Source organism: Ambystoma mexicanum, chromosome 4p, assembly GCF_040938575.1.
Source record: "Ambystoma mexicanum isolate Mex_15411 chromosome 4p, UKY_AmexF1_1, whole genome shotgun sequence".
NCBI lineage: Eukaryota > Metazoa > Chordata > Amphibia > Caudata > Ambystomatidae > Ambystoma > Ambystoma mexicanum.
This window is the reverse complement of record NC_090927.1, coordinates 1,047,569,182-1,047,587,061: the sequence shown is the minus strand read 5'-3', so window position 1 is coordinate 1,047,587,061 and position 17,880 is coordinate 1,047,569,182. Positions and strand designations below refer to the sequence as shown.

Here is a 17,880-nt window from a genome sequence, read left to right as displayed (position 1 = left end):
AAAATGTACTTTGTTATGGTCAGTAGTTGAGGTAATTAGACAAGTATGTTTTCGTACTCTTTGTTTGGATATTTTTCCAGATATTGTTTGCCTTACTTGGACTCTTCACTTCAGGCGGGAGTTCCTGAATGTTCTTGATCTATGCAGGAGCACTCCACGAGATGGTAAGCTCCATCACATGTTGGTTATTGTTCATTTATATCTTTCTACGTATGGGTTGCCTAGAAGTTAACGCTTGTCCTCTATCCCCACATACAGCCCCAGTACCCAGATTCACGATTCCAGTAAAATGAGGTGTGTCCAGTAGCACTTCCAACAGACAGATGGGTCGCCACTGCGTGGTTGAATTCACTAGTGGGAATCATTCTTCTTGGTACGTAGTGTACATCCTCATGCTCCCACGGGATCTTAAGGCTGTCTGACATCTACGTCATCCCTAACACTTGCAGAGTGTATAGTCGACTGAATTTGATATGCCGCAAAATCCTCCCTCGTCTAATAGGACTCTGATTTGATGGCGCCATTCGCTTACTTTTAGCCATTTCACCACAGCAAAGTGTGCAATCTCACCACAGTCGTGATGTCCCTCCCACTACTCGTGTGATGTGCTAAGAGGTGAACTGAAATTGGTATAGGGGACTTGTTGCCAAGATGCCCCAAAGGGGCAATGTTTTACATTTAGGAGTACTGAACATGACCAATAGAGAAGACGTTTCCATCAGTCTACCAAGTTGGCATGATACATAATGTTGTAATCCATACCAAACTAAAGTACTGGGCTAAGCAGGGCTTTTACGCTGCCCACTGCTGTGGACAGACTCTGGGCTAAGTAGTAAGATCAGGTTGGCCCCAAGAAAAAAGTGTCAAACAAACCAATGAGAAGGGGGTGGGGGGAGACTGCCACAGGAAGTCAGGGTTATAAAAACCCTGTGTGGGAGAGAAAGAGCAAGTGGTGTTCGGATGAGGTCAGATGGAGTGGGGGCAGAACATTAAGACTACGGTAGAGATTGTTGCAGAGGAGAGAGGGAGAGGGAGAAGGAGAAGAGGAGGAGAGGAGGAGGAAGAGGAAGTGGAGGAGGAGCAGGAGGAGCAGTAGGAGGAGGAGGAGGAGGAGCAGTGGAGAAGAGGAGGAGGAGAGGAGGAGAGGATGAGGAGATCAGAGGACTGGAGATTAGAGTGTAAAGAGGGGAGGAGAAGTTAGGAGACTGCGTGACCATCGGAGGGAAGGGACAGAATGAGGGAGTAGAGGAGAGAGAGGGCATGGAGAGAGGAAGAGAGGGGAAAGAGTTTAGGAAGAACTCACAACAGGGAAACAAATGCAAGGGTGTGAAAGCCCAGACAGAGAGGAACTGTGCATTTGAAAAGACACCAAACCACATTGCAATACAAACCCAAGGAAGCTGTAAAGATATATGTTTGCATTGAAATATAGGATGCCCAGCACCATAGCCTAAAATGAAACAAAAAGCGGACGTGAGAATGGAAGCACTATTTTGCAGTTCCAACCCAACATGGCCCGACGCATATGGTCAGTGTGATGGTGGCCAGGACAAGGGTCAGAGGGAGTGGCTGAACAGGAAATTAACAGCCTGGAAGTGTGCTCTCTGTCCCATTCCAGAGAAGGCACTTCCAGGTGTGTGTTTCCAGTCAGAGGAATGGAGGGGGCAAGGTGTCTGGACCAGCTATTACACGAGGTACGGAGGTAAAGAGGGGAGGAACCTGATCATCTGGGTGGAGGGGGTAACCCAGAGATTGTTTTTGTAGTGGGCTGAGGGAGCCCTAGGACTGTTTGGGGAGCGGGTGGGAGGAGCCCTATGACTGTGCGGGGAGCAGGCAGCGGATAACTGCTCATGTAAGTGTTGGCGGTAGCCCTGGGATGGTTTTTGGAGCGGGTTGGGGAGATCTGGGTCTGTGTGGGAAGCTGGGAATGGGGAGCCTTAGGACAGTGCAGGGAGCAGGGCGCCACCTTATGTGGGGTGAAGTGGGGGTACCCCAGGGATTGTTTTTTGGGTGGGTGGGGTGCCCTGGGACTGTGTTGTGGGGTGGGGGAGTGAAGAAGGAATTGTATAAAGACCTAAAACAAATATGCGAGTGAGTGAGGCGCTCAAACGGCAAAGTGCTAGTATAGATGAAACGAGGAATGAATTTCTTACACTGCACATGGAATGAAAACCAGCTGCTTTGCATAATGTCTTCAAACAGGGTATTATGTTTCACTATGTCGTATCATTCATAAAGCGCTGAGATGTTGGGCTAATGTTAAAAGGATCCCTCATTGTGTGTACACAGGAACCATTGTATATATGAAATTTACATGATAGTGATGCAACCCCAATACGAGTTCATAATGCACGCTGGAGTGGGTGCAGGTATGAGTGAGGCAGAAGAGAGCAGGTGGAGGTAGACATGCCAGGGCATGCTATGGTATGTTGCTGTGGAGGTGGATGGGCAAACAGGTGAGGGATGAGTGGTAGGCAGTGCAAGTTTGATGTTAGGGTTGTGTGAAAGTTCCCAGAGATCCTTTGTTCGCCCTTAGATCGCAACCTGGGCAGCAGACGCGTGATGAGGGATCACCTGGGTAGAGGGTTCTTGGGGTCTGCGGACGGTACAGTCTCAGGCAAAACGTGGTATCCCCCTTCTTTCAGTTACCCACAATCACACACCCCCTCTCTCTTTCTGGGGTATTTTCAAAAACACAAAACCACCCCTCACCCCCCCCCAGCCCCCATTTTCACCCAATACCAAGAAGAAGAAGAGGCAACCTAGAGGAGAAAAGATTTCCAACAAGAAACACACTAAGACACAGAGGACAGACTCTCTTATTCTGACAGCAGGTTGTCCGGTTAACGAAGACAGGCGAGGACAGGCAAAGTCAGGCAGGCCCAACCGTGACCAAACACCTGCCGACAATTAACCTCTCCTAGGTGTACAAAAGGACACTGCAGGGGGAAAGGAAATCAGTTGCTCTTGGGAAGCCAGGAGGAAGACTACAGAGGATCCCTACCTAAATCCCAAGCACTCAGACAGCAGCAGTTGGTCTGGAAGAAGGTATGCTGTTTTGTGGAATCCAGCAAGGGAACCCTTCTAAAACCCAGCCAAAAGTGTTATCTTAACCAACCGAGAGTTGCACGCTGTCCCGGGATGTCTGAAGGGTTGCAGCAGCAAGAGGGAGTCATGTCTCCATGAAGCCAGAACAAGGAGAGCTGCTCACTATGGTCCACGTCCAGCCCAGTGCTTGTTCCTCTGTGGCATTGAGGAGCAGAGGAAGAAGTGCATGCTGAGAACTGTAGAGCACTGCCTCCCAGGTGAACAACGGAGTTGGGGAGGACCAACATTCCCAGAGGCATTCATTTCCTCCCGGGTGAACGAAGGATTTGGGAAGGGAGGAGGGCCAGGTGGTGGGACCCTGACCTCAACCCAGAGATCACCACGCTTGTTAGCACCACGCCAGCCGGGTGAGTCTCGTGACAAAAAAAGAGAGGAAACCCGGTGAACTGGAGCGGGAACCTGAATATTGAATTGAAATATGAAACAAAGTGACAAGTGGCTGCTGCATTATGGGACTGGCAGTTTCAGAATCTCAAAATTGAAGGTTGTGTGCATGCTGATGAGAAGCAAAAGAAAGGAAACCAGTAGTGAACTTTAAAACATACTGATAACTGTGAAGCCAGTGAGTGGTGCAGCAAAAGGAAATAGCCCACTCAAAAGCCTCCGCAAAATGTTTGATGTCTTGTTATAAAGCGACAAAGTGAACAAACTCTGAAATGCGCAATGCCGAAAGGGGAAGTTAAAAGGTGATTGCTTTAAGAGAAAAATGTCTTTGATCTTTTCTGATTGTGTTATGGAACTACCAAGACCAAGAGACACTGGGGCAAATAACATAAGGAGGAGCTGAAGTGAAATCAAAGTGGTCCTGCGGAGGTCTAGGGAAAGAAAACTCACACATTCGAAAGTCTTAGATATCGCTGAAAGGTCTGAGCCTGACTGAGGGAAATAAGTTAAGGAAAGGGAACCCCTGACGAATGTGAATGAAGCTTGGGGAAGGGGACCGCTGCAAGTGCTGTGATTGCTAGGTCTGAGCCGGACTGAGGGTGACCTATGTGAACTTTTGTTGAATTGTGAAAGAACTGTTGGTGAACTGGAAATAAGTGACTTTAACGTAGAAGGCCAAGTGGGCCTCGACCCACGTTTTGATCTGCCTTTTTTGATAAACTGAGTCAGAGTGTGTCATCCTGTTTACTGGGGCCGCCTTACTCTGTGTTGTCCAACGTGGGGAGGAGAGCTGACTCCGCCACCTTGATCCTTTATGTTATAATACTGACTTTCCTTTGCATACACACACCCCTTTACACAATTTGTGTATAAAAGATAGGGAAGGCCTTAGGTTTTTTTTTTTTTAGTAGAGGCCATTTTCATATGACAGACTGACTAGGACGGACTGCGTTTTCTTTATTATTTGATGGTAGAGACTACTCCCATTTTAGTATTAGGGCAAGTTAGGGAGTCTCCAACCCATTTTAATTGTATAATAAACACCCTTGAACTTGCTCTTTTGTGTTGTGTCCTTTCTTGTGATAACATGGGTTCGGCACAGTTGGGATTGGCATGGTAGGAGAGTGGGGTATGGTGGTTCAAATTATTGTGAGGGTCGACGACATGGGGTGAAAGAAAGGACATGGTGGATTGGTGGTGTTGGGGCAGGAGGGGCGAAAATCCAGCGTGGGTGGGAGGCAGGGGGTGGAAGCAGGCTGGTGTGGCCCTCTATCCTATTGGTTCAAGTCCTCTACTCATCCATAGCTACACCTTTCTATGACAAAGGCTTGCCCATTTTAGCAGTGGTGCCCATCACGGAAATGTTCCCATGTGAAGCACCAGAAAGACACCAGAAAAATCCAGTGACGTCCAATCAAAGGAGGTAAAGATTTTCCTACAATGTGCGAGGGCACTGAAGGCTAACATGGGCTTGCAGTCTATTTAGGACTTCCCCGTAGACTTCTTGGTGGTGAAAGAACACTTCCACCAGTGGTGATAACAGGTCACCTCTGTGGGCAGTAGTGATAACCAGAACATTTGTATTACCAACCACTGTCTTCAGCTATTCTATATGTGTGAAATAGTCAAGGTCGGTGTATGTGCTTTTAGGGCATCACACAACCAATGTAGCCTTTGGGCCCAGAAAGCCACTGCCGCATAGCCATGTGGCACCTTTTTTTAACACTTGTGTAGAGATTCTTCATCCCAATTTGAATGTAAAGGGATTTTCTGAGTTTGAGAACATCTCATGTATGCCATGGTTTGTGCCACTCTAGGGAGTTCCTCATAGGAACGGGAGTCTTTGTCCCCTAATGGGGAGCCTCTCCCAGTGAAGTTTTACTTTCCTCTACCCCTAGGCAGGGTATTGCAGAGCAGGCTCACCCCTCCTAGCCTAACAGGAAAGGGCTCCCCCCTGGGGAGACGGGACAAAATCCCTTGAGTCGTCACACCTTACATCCACTCTGACATCACACAGACTGTCACTTGCCCAGCATATAGAGGAAAAGTAAAACAGAAGCTACACACCCCCTCTCTTTACAATGTATTCAAATACCATCATAAACATACCCAGGCACACACACAGATCAAGCATGAGGCATCCCCTAAAGAAAAGACAGATAGTTGTGAGAAAAAGAGCAGAGCAGATCACACCCCTAATTCAGATGACCTCGAGCAAGAGACAGATGCCCCAAACCAACTACAGTGGAAAAAGCAACCACTAAAGTCTCCAGCCCAACTTTACCACCTGCCACAAGAGAAAACCACAGCAAATATCTTCCCCAATTGAAACAGGGCAAACACATTCAGAACACATTTCAAAAACACCCTTCACCATAACACTATAATAACCATCATACTCTTACTTGACAAAAGACACATGAAACCGACATAACCAGGCCCACCACAATCAACCAATCTGACATACACTAGCACCTGACGCCACAATATCTATATTTTTCACATAGGATAGATTACCACATGGCATACAACAGGCAATGCCAATCTCACTACTTGGCATGCACACTTGGGTGATGCAAAAAGACCCAGAGTCATTGCAAAAACCCCAATTGCTACTTCTGACATAACACAAAAGTGTACACCGGTATGCGACACTCTGACAGAGGTCTCCTACAATGCTTCATAACATATGCAACTTCCACAACAGGCCTACACTACTATGCAATGCCTTAACAACGCTAGGTACTACCAATAACCATGTATATAACATTTGGCATGCAGCGCCATGCGATGCCATACTTTATCATACTAAAACTACAAAGTCCATCCAGAAAGAAACTCCTTCTTGCAGCACAACATTGTTACCAATACGTTGCTCATACATTGTACTTAACTTGCAAACACGCCCGCAATGCCTCCACAACCGTCAATCAGCATCCACTCCCTTCTGATGCCAAAATACATTTACTTTACATTATTTACGTACTCTCCAAGATTCCACATCAACTGCACAGGCCACTTTGCACACCCTTTAATTCCAAATTATGTAATCTGGCACCTTTTTGCCAGTTCCTTAAATACTGTATTTCTCTACAATGTTAGGTCCCAGGGCCCCGTAAGAAGGAAGGGGAGGTAGACAAGAACCAAAGGGGACCCAGGAGTTGTCACAGAGGCTAAGGTGGCTTTTCCCCAGCCCAGTTTTAACGAGGAAATTAATGGGCATAAGCAGAGAAGGGTCTGGGACCCCAACAGTGAGAAAGCTAGCATCAGAGGAAAATCTTCCTCAGAGCAGTGGTAGCAAGGAAACCACTGGCCACCAGAGAAGGGTCTGGAACCACTATGTTAATAAAGAACTGTGCCAAGCAATACCAGGTGAAGGGAGTCATTCTCCTGGTACCGAGCTAAGAGCTGTGATAAAGATGCCAGGGGAAGGGAGTCATTCCCCCGGGTCTTGTGGTGAACTGTATCAAGTAAAGCCTGGGTAAGGGAGTCATTCCCCCCTGCCATTTCTGTTGTAAGAGAACAATCTTTGGACACTGTTCAAGAAGCCGTAGAAGGGAGCCATTCACTGTTAGTTTATCTTTTAGTTATAGTTTGAGGGTTGGAGTAGGATTTGACACAGGACGGTGGAACTTTGTTTGACAGACATTCTGACAACTCCTTTAGTTTTAGTTTGAGGCAGGAAACCCCCTCTTAGAGATAGGGACAGATCAGTATTTCTATTTAATAAATATTTATATCCAAAACCATGCCACCTTTGTGTCAGCTTCCTTCTTCAACACCCTTACATTACATTAAAAAAAAAGATCATATAGTATAAAAGAATCATGAGTAATAGATACATATATTGCGCATTTCATGCAAACGGCATACACAGTAAGATTTCATTATTGATTTCTGTGTGAGTCCAACAGTGTCCTTATGTTCCAAGCTCTGTGAAGGTATACAGACACAGAAAAAAAGCATTTGAGATGTGCGCATATTAAATTCTCACGTTTCAAATATGCCTCTCTCGGGTGCTTTCATCCGGGGCATAGAAAAAGAAAGTCTGTCGGACTCTCGCAAAAGTTTCGGCAAGTTTGGCAGAAGTCTTTTTGATCTATTCTTACCTACTTTTCTCTTTATTTCAGCAGAAACGCCATAAAAGAGTTATACAGCAAACAGATATAAAACAATCATAAAATGATGCAAATCATGTCTTTAAAACTGAAACCCACAATTATTGAATTGCACTCGCTAAGCCCTATAATATTATGTATAACAGTAATTAAATATAGTTTGACATAAATGTTCGATTTTTAAAATGCAGAAACAGCCATCACAGTTGTGTAGGTAGCACAACGTTTAAAACATCGAGGGCCAATGAGGTGGACGATGCATTTAACTGATGTCATAATGGCTTAAGCCAATGAGATCTCTCAGCATTAAAAGTGGGCAAAAGCAAAAAAAGATGGACTTCATCTTCAGCCACTTGAGGGCAGAATGGGCAATTGGGTGATTGCTCCCTTTGGCGGTGAAGTGGACGAGTGTAAAAATCCCCAAGCAAAACTTTACAGTTCATGGAGCCGAGTATTGGGGTGCCTACGGGAAGAACTGCTCTATACAAGGCGGAGGTTTAATGCAGATGCAAGTGTGCCACTTCCATGAGTAAAACTGAATTTAAAAATGCCGTTTCTCGACCTGTCTAAGGTCAGTGTTCTGGTGTATTTTGTTATACTTATTTAAAATGGTCATGCATACATCATATTTAGTCTTAACAGAGTAGAGTTATTGTGATGTCATGAAATTCTATTCAGAATGTTTTGGTTCCACTGTATGTTCTAGTGTGGTCAGTTGGAGCCTGCCTCTGGAAGGGGGTGCCTGCTGTCTGCGTGTATCTACTAATTAAAGAACTCGTAAACCTTTTTCTGTCTGGACATCAATCCTAACATTGGCGACAAGGATTGCTGCGACAACTCACTGTGGAATTCTGTTGTCCCCTCGTGTGGTGGCGCCGCCGGGACCCCGGCTCTCTCTCCCTGGAAGACAGCAGGCAAGAGGCAGACTGAGGGAGGTGAGCACTTGCGGCACTGGTCGGTGTTTGTTTTGGGCTGGTGCTGCCGCGGCGCTACTTTGGAAAGGGGCCCAGAGCCGCCAGATTGGGCAAAGAGCCTGCGCGAGCCTCCCCATGCGCAAGCCCCCAGCGCGGACGGCGGCGCGAGGTTCCTCGTAGAGGTTGTTGCAGCGTGGCTGCTGTTGGGAGAGCTGTGTGCGAGCCCCGGCTGGGAGCGGGGCATTGAGCAGGCCACGGCGCGAGCCGCAGCGCGCGCTCCCGAGCGAGCTTCTACTTCCCGCGCGCACCTCGAGACACTCGCTGCAGAGGATGTGTGGATCTCCAGGAACCCCGGTCCTCCCATTGTGACGTCAGCTGCCTAGCAACAGCCTCTCCACGCCTGGGAGTAGAGGAAAGAACGCAAAACTTTCTTTGCCAGGTTGCCAAGCCCCGGATCTCCCATTGTGACATAGATGCTGCCTAGCAACCATATCTTCCCACGCCTGGGAGCACTTGTTCTCCTCATGCAGGAAGGACACGAGCCCATTGTGACAAGACAGATGTGGCACAACATGGTTCTCATGCTATTTGTTGCCTAGAACATTTAAAAAATAAATAAATAAATAAATAATCTTTTTGCCTATTTTGCTCAGCAAATACCATTGTCAATCTGCATGCAAGGGAAGATATTCAACAGTCCTACTTTTGGTGCGTCCTTTTGTAACCGCAAATCATGGCTACTTCCATTACGCCTCCTGTCCCCTTCCTGAGTGAACCGGGACGGCCTCCAATTGCTTGGGATAGGTGGAGAGACATGTTTGAGAACTACCTGGTGGCCATGGGCGGAGAGAGATTTCCTTCTGCGCGTAAGAGAGCCTTACTCCTTCACAACCATGGCATAGAAGAATGCAGGATTTATGATGGACTTTCTAGGCATCGTGCTCCAGAGGCTGATGACATGGATGAATATATGTTTACCCTTAACCAACTTCGAGATCACTTTGAACCAAAGACGAATGTTACTTTTGAGAGACACAAATTCTTCCAGAGGGTTCAAGAGAAGTCAGAATCTGTGGAATCATACATTGCTTGCCTCAGATCCCTGAGTTATACTTGCGAGTTTGAACATTTAACTGATTCCCTAATCAGAGATCAGCTGGTTAGATGCACTAATAATGTGAGAGTCCAGGAGAAACTTCTTGCAAAAGATATGAAATTGGATGAGACTGTGGAATTAGCCAGAAGCATCGAGCAAACTTCAGAGTATGTTAAAGAACTTAGGATTGACAAACCAAATCTGCCATCGGCCTCTGTATGTGTTGTTAATCAAAAGAAAAGAGTTGGCTATTCCACAGTCAAGACAGGAAGTGGGAATACGAAGAATATGTGTCCCCGTTGCGGCAGTTCAAGACATGGCGTGAATTATCCTTCCTGCCCCGCCAAAAATGCGGAATGTTTCAAGTGCAAGAATAAAGGGCATTTTGCTAATGTCTGCAAGAGTAATGCTATCAATAGTATAGAGTTCACGCCAATGGACAATGATGAAGATGGCATTGGAAAGGGGTACAACATTCATGAAGTATCCTGTACACAAGAATTCACCCCAAGACACATATTTGAAATTTCAGAGATGTCTGGGATGACCAAAGGTCCCGTGGATAAGTTTCAAGTTGATGGTATTGAGCTTGTAATGAAAGTTGATACTTGTTCCCCTTGGACCACTATATCCCAAGACACGTTGACAAATATTTTGGGGAAGAGCAATGCTGTTATTCGCCCTACCAATGTCAGGGTGTGTGGATATGCAGATTCTGATATAAATATCCTGGGTGAATTTCTTGCAGGAATAACATATTAGGAAAGAGACTGCCAAGCCATTCTCCTTGTGGCAGAAAAAGGGACCTCTCTGTTAGGCTGGGAGGAGCAGAGGAAGTTGGGTTTAAGGGTACAGGCTAGTGCACCAGATCCTGTCACCATTGCCGAGGTGGGGGATTCCAGGACCAAAGAATTTCCACAAGTGTTTTCTGAGAGTCTGGGAAGGTTGAAAGAGTTTGAGCATCACATTAGACTTAAGAACAATGCCCAGCCAGTGGTACACAAGGTACGTCAAGTACCACTGAAAATGAGCGCACAACTTAAGGAGGAGCTTAATAGCTTGGTTGACAAAGGGGTGATTGAACCAGTTGTAGCTACTGAATGGTTGTCTCCAATTGTTCTGGTTACCAAGGCTAATGGTAAAATGAGATTGTGTGTCGACCTACACAGTCTCAATAAGAACATAGTGGTGGAGAGGCACCCGTTACCGAATATTTCAGATGTTTTGTCCACACTAGGAGAACCTAAGTTATTTTCCATCATTGATCTCTCTGCTGCCTATCATCAGGTTCCGTTGTCTAAAGAGTGCCAACATTTGACTGCATTCATCACTCCTGAGGGTGTTTTCAAGTATAACCGAATGCCCTTTGGTTTGGCCTCTGCGGCATCGGTATTTCAGAGAGTAATGGAGACAGTACTCAAAGGCCTTGAAAAAGTAACGGTGTTCCAAGATGACATTCTCATATTTGCCAAGGATGGTCCTGAACATGATAGGATACTTAGGTCAATGTTGGTCAGACTCAGGGCCGCGGGTTTGACGGTACAAAGGGAGAAATGCAAAATTGCTGTTACTGAAGTGGATTATTTGGGGCATAAGATCTCCTGCAATGGTATTTCTCCCAGAAAGTCTTTAGTAGATAGCATTGTGGGTGCTCCCCAACCCCTGGATAAAGAACAATTACGCTCGTTCATGGGGTTGGCGGAGTACTATCACAAGTTTGTTGATGGTTTCTCTACCATGTCGTCTCCTTTGAGAGATCTATTGAAAAAGGGCACCAAATATGTGTGGTCGGAAGAATGTCAAAATGCCTTTAGTAAGATTAAGGATAGTATTGTGAAAGCACCTTCATTAGGAGGGTTTGTTTCTGGCAGGCGAACTGTGCTGGCTGTGGACGCAAGCACGTTAGGGCTTGGTGCTGCTCTTTTTCAGTATGATGGTAACATTGAACATATCATAGCTTTTGCCTCCCGACCACTGAGGGGAGCGGAAAACAATTATTCTGTGGTGGAGACAGAGGCTCTAGCTGTATCATGGGCTGTGTCTCATTTCAAATTTTTTCTATGGGGCCATTCGTTTGTTGTAAAGACAGATCATAAACCGTTAGTCCAGCTGTTGGGCAGTGCAGAGTGGGCTAAAGGTTCACCTAGAATATCTCGGTAGATGATTGACTTGCTGGCATATGATTTTAGAATGGTGTATATACCTGGGGGAGAAAATGTTGTTGCTGATTGTCTTTCTAGACTACCTGCACAGAATGAGAGCTTCAAGGATGTGAGTGCAGAGTGTACTGTGGGTGTTTGCAAACTTGTACACAATGCTATAAGCAAAGAGGAATGGCAATCTGCTGACGCTAAGGATGAGGCCCTGGGGCAAGTCAAATTGTGGACCAAAACAGGTTGGCCCAGGAAAGACCTCATTGAGAAGAAATTTGATTCTTTTTATTGCATTAAAGAGGAGTTGAGCATGTCAGAGGATGGATCTCAACTCAGAAAAGGAATGAAGATAGTACCTCCCTGTGATATCAGGCCCAAATTAGTGGACATAGCTCACCAAGGCAATCTAGGTATGGGGGGGTACCAAAAGGCATATCAGACAATCCTTTTGGTGGCCAGGAATTGATGGTCAGGTAGAGAGGTGTGTGAGGAGTTGTAAAGAATGTGAGAGAAGTGACAAAAGCAAGATGGTTAAGGAAGCCCCCTTAAGACCTGTCAGTGTTCCGGGAGAGCCATGGAGGAAATTAGCAGTGGATTTAATAGGGCCCATACAGGAACTGGGAGAGGATTTTAAATACTTTATTGTCCTGGTGGATTATCACTCTAAATGGGTTGAGTGGAAAGCCATTAGAGAAGCAACCACTTCACAATTGATTAATTTTTTTGAGGAAGTGTTTTACAGGGAGGGATTCCCCTCAGAGCTGGTTTCGGATAATGGAATACAATTCTGTTCGGACAGAATGGTGGAGTTTCTTAATAGGTTTGGTATCAAACACTACAGGACAGCACTTTACAGGCCTAGAGCGAATGGTCTTGTTGAGAGAGCCAACAGATTCCTAAAGGGAGGATTACAATTAGCCATGGTTTCAGGTTTAAGGTGGCAGACAGTTCTCAGGGAGATGGTATGGAACTATTGCGTGACTCCACACACTGTCACCGGCATTTCACCCTTCATATCTCTCAAGGGTAGACAACCCGGTACAAAGTTATGTCCGGGCTGGTTGGATTTAGCGAGGAGTGTACATGTAAACAGGGAAACGATCATGGATCTCATCAGAGAGGCCCAAGATCAGTACAAAGGGAGGTTTGATACAAAAAGGGGTGTCAAGGTGATACCATGGTCAGTGGGGGACTGGGTTTATGTTAAGAATCCCAGGGTTTCTCCCAAGTGTATTGCGAGTAAATTCATTGGACCTAAGAAAATTGCTGTGATCAGGGGGAATGTTGTCATCATGGAGAGCGAAGAATGTTGGTCAATGGCCAAACTGGTTAAGTGCAATAAGCTTGACAATGATGTCGGTGAGGGAGCGAGAGAAGAGCAGGTTTCGTTTGAGCATGGAGAGGATGAACAACAGCCGTTTGAATGCAAACAGGGTCAGAAACAAACCTGTCAGGTTGAATGATTATTACCTGGGTTAAATCTGCCACAAATTAAAGGGAAGAGATGTGTTATGGTGTATTTTGTTATACTTATTTAAAATGGTCATGCATACATTATATTTAGTCTTAACAGAGTAGAGTTATTGTGATGTCATCAAATTCTATTCAGAATGTTTTGGTTCCACTGTATGTTCTAGTGTAGTCAGTTAGAGCCTGCCTCTGGAAGGGGGTTCCTGCTGTCTGCGTGTATCTACTAATTAAAGAACTCATAAACCTTTTTATGTTCTGGACATCAATCCTAACAGTCAGCAAGGATTTGTCCATCTGGTCTCGCCATTTGCCATAGCCTTTGAACCTTAAACCTATGTAGTCCTAGTTCTTTCTCTGTTCGGTGGTATGTCCATCTATTTTGATGTCTAATTTAGGCGATTTCTTCTGTGAAGGATGGAAGACTATGGACTTGGTCTTGCTATGATTAATCTCTAAGCCATTATGTTTCCAATCTTCATTAAAAAACAGACCAGCAGGAGTAGTGAGATTAGGTCGGCGTCATCCGCGAATAAAATAACAATAATTTTGCCTGGGTCTAGCTTTGGTGCATCCGATTGCACAGCTAAAATTACATCCATAATTTTGTGTATACGAATGCTAAAAAGGGTAGGGGTTCCACAATCCTGACTTATGCCCTTATTGATGTTAAATGGTTGGGAGTGGTCTCGAGCTGCACTCCATCTGAATGTTGCCTTGTTGTACCGGTGTAAACTTAGGATAGGGTTAAGCAGTTGAAGTGGGATATTTGCTTCCTTTATGGCTGCCCAAAGTTTGCACCTTGGAACGCTTCTTAGATCTACAAATAATACGTAAACTTTCATCCTCCCGAGTTTCACATACTTTTGGACAATAAGGTATAGCCTAAGACATTGGTCGCCCGTGCTCAAGCCGGTCTGAAATCGAGCCTGGAGAGGATTTAGAATGTCGTTCTCAGCAGTCCAGCTCGATGGGTGCGATGCCACTGCCCTAGCATAAATCTTTCCTGCAGCATCTAGAAGGGAAATCAGCCTATTGTTCAAAGGCTCCTCCCTTCCCCCTTTTTTATACAGGGGGACTATTTCTGCCACTGTCCACGAGGGATGGACCAAGCCCATCTCCGAACATTAGTACAGGACCTATCAGGTTCCGATAAGTATAAGTCACCAGGGATTTTGTCTGGGCCCGATGCCTTTCTCGGTTTCTGAGATAATATTGCATTTTTCACTTCTTCTAAAGTGAATTTCAATGGTAACTGCGCATCATTGAAGGATTTTATGGCAAGTACGTCATCTGCATTAATAGTTGTGGAGAGTGAGTCATTAAAGCATTGAGAAATTATTATACAATAATTCCTCAAGGATACAGGCATGAATAAAACATTCCCTCAGTTACTTAGTGTCACCAGTCTCCAGAACGGGAGGCTGTCCTTGTCAGAAGCTACCTCACTTAGATCCTGCCGTCTATCAAAAGCATAGTCTTTTTTCTTCCTGTCAGTTAACTCCTTAAATTAACATCTCAAGCAATTGACTTTATTTCTGTCAATGTACTTACTTTTTTGTTTGTTTCCTTCGTTCTTTTTTTTTTGGCCACCCTACATTCTAAGTCATACCAGCTGTCCACATCAGTTGTAGCTACTTTGATTTTCTTCGAGGGCAAGTAAGCAGGGGACTGATTTCTGTCGCAATTTTCCCATAGAACTTCAATAGCTCTACCGCAGTGAAGTTATTGTGGATAAATCGATTCTCTAGTGATGGTGTGATGTTTGAAAACATATTGGTAATATTTTACCCTAATCTAATGTTGTCTATATTATTTAACGCCCAACTTTACCTGTTATGTAAAGATGTGTATTTGTGGGGAAAGTAGCGAACATGGGACTTCTGGCTGTTCCTCTGCACACAAATTCCAAGAAAAGAGGGTGATGGTCACGTTCGAGGCATTTATACACTTTGCTTTGAAACCTTTAGCAAGGTGCCAATTACTTGCGACTATCAAAAAGTAATCAATGTGTGAGCATGTATTCTCCATGACATTTAATTGATATTTTATTTCTATCGCGCTCATACACAAGTGTTTAGGAGCGTGACAAGGCAAGGGAGGGGAACAGGGGAGAACAAAACAACGATCGTACTAGGCCCAGTGACATTGAGAAGGCGCAAGTGCATAGGGGAGGGGAAGGGGAAATGTGAAAAGAAGGAGGGAGAAGTGGAAAGTGCGGAGCAAAAGGAGAACAGAATAAATAATAATAAAAGCAACAAAAGTGGTAGTGCAGCCAGCAAGTGGCAAGTGCGGAGTATAAGGCAGCTGAAAGGGTAGGTCAGATAAGTGCAGGAAGAAAATGGTGGGGGTGGTCCCGGAGGCAGTGCGGGAGGGTGGTACAGTGACCAGGAACCTGGGCCTGGAGGACAGAGGGTGGCCAGTTGCACGGTGCCAGGAGAGAACAGATCAGCAGGGGAGGGAAGGAGGGAGGGAGGGTGAAGGCAGAAGGAAAGAGGAAGGTCTTGAGGTGCTTCCGGAACCGGAGTTGGTTCTCCTCAAGTTTTAGAGTGGCAGGGAGGCTGTTCCAGAGGGAGGCCCCAGCCGAAGACAGATCTACCCCCAGCCTGTTCTTTGAGAAACAACTGACCATGAGGGAGTTAGAGGTAGAGGAGCGAAGAGGTCGAGAGGGAGGTATTTGCGGAGGGTTAGATTACGTTATTTTGGAGCCAAGCCCCAGAAAGCCTTGTGGACAATGCAGAGGGTTCTGAATTTAATCCTTGCATCCACTGGGAGCCAATGGAGAGATATCAGAGCTGGAGAGATACGATCACAGGGCTTGAGGCCAAGGACAAGTATTGCAGTCCTGTTCTGGATTAGTTGCAGAGGGCGGAGAGTAGAGGCAGGTAGGTTTAGAAAGAGGCTGTTACAATAGTCCAACCTAGAGACCTAGAGAGAACCAGCACTTCTCTCTAGGGAGAGGAGCCCGGCGACCTCCCAGTCCTGTGCCTCGGTGCTAGCGAGAATCTCCTGCACGCCCGCTCCAACCGAGGACGTCGGTACTCAGCGGGCACACGGAGCAAGCCCAGGACACTGGAGCTGCACTGCACAGTACGCGGCTCTGTGATGACCCTCCGCCCCTCCTCGGACTGCTGATCCGCGTGGCAGTGACACACGCCTTTGCCACCGGAGAAGAAGACGGCTATCCACAAGTGTAAGAAAGGAGAGGGGTCACCGGAGAATTGAAGCCCCATACGCGGTTACTGCGTCAGGAGGCTCCAGACCGTGAGAAAGGAAAGCAGAGGACACCAGTGGGGTCAGGACTGCCGGAGCCATCGAGGAGCCTGACTGAGGGAATCAGAGATGGACCACAGGTACAGGGGGACCCTGATCTACCACTACGGGTGAGGGAGCGCGGCAGACCCAACAAGCCAATAGCTTCTCCCCCAGGATCCTGCCTCCCTTCCCAGTGCACACTGAGGCGAACGCGGCCCATGCACCACGCATCAACATAGCACCTACAGAATCCAGTGATTGGCGGACGCCGCCTCTCGCCACCTCTCACCCACAGCCTGGCCCCAAGTACTTAAACAGCGGCGGACCCAAGGGGCCACCCCAGAGCACGCTAGGCACTTTTGGAGGACACTTACAAGAGCGACCCACTCTACGGGATGATAAGACACTGAGCGGATGTGGCCAGTGACCCCAAGGTGTCCCTAGTAGTAGAGTGGTGGTCCGCTGGACTGCTGGGGCCATACAGGATATCCAGACTCTCACTGGGCCTCTATTGTTGAAAGCACCCCGAACCAAGATCGTTGACTCTTGCTCATCCCCCTGCGGCACCGGGACGCAAGGTTCTTGTCCATATAACTGGGCGGGCGGAGAAAGCAGCGGGTGCTCGACTGGCTGGCTGCATACCGACATGAACCAGACACAGTGGCCGGGCAGCTGTGAATCCAAAGTCCCACTTATGTGACGCAGTGTGGAAAGACTGCCCTTCCCATCATCTACCCACTGAATTAACTGGACAGCCAAAGGGTACGATCCTGGCCACACTATTCACCTATGCACAGGTGGCACACGCTGACTGAGACCACGACAGTGCACGGACCCCAGGGACTAACCCAGGTCAGATAAGAGTATCCCAAAGGGGCACGAAAAACACGATAATCCAGTCGCAAGCACCTAAGCCATCACCACCGAGGAGCAATCCCATCCAAACTCCGGATCCCGGAGACCCACTACACAACACATACCACAGCAACAATACCGCGGGCTCAAGGGAATATGTCCCCCTCAAGAGATAAAACTAAACCATCCATAATGGAATCTTTTACGGCTGTCAAACCTAAACAACAGCTACAACCAGAACCTCCAGTGCAACAGGAGTCATCCCCCAATCCAGACAACACCAAGGACGTACAGGTGCTTCAAGCCATAGCAGCCTTCAGGTCATTCATCGACACCAAAATAGATGAGGTCAAGTCCGACATGCAGCTAATGTGCCAAGACGCTCGTAACCTAGCGGAGAGAGTGTCTACCACAGAAGCTGGGCTGCAAGAAACCACTGTATGGTATGGAACAGTCACTGGGCTGGTAGGTTAAATCAATGGGCAAAGTTAAATGCAAAATACACCCAATTTGGACTTTCAAGTTAAATG

The 17,880-nt window shown here is 46.6% G+C and overlaps 1 protein-coding gene across 4 annotated transcripts in view; it reads right to left on the bottom strand.

Annotated features, from left to right (window-relative positions):
* The window catches only part of MCM9 (minichromosome maintenance 9 homologous recombination repair factor), a 907,286-nt gene that overhangs the window by 510,865 nt on the left and 378,541 nt on the right, over nucleotides 1–17,880 (bottom strand). The window lies entirely within an intron of this gene.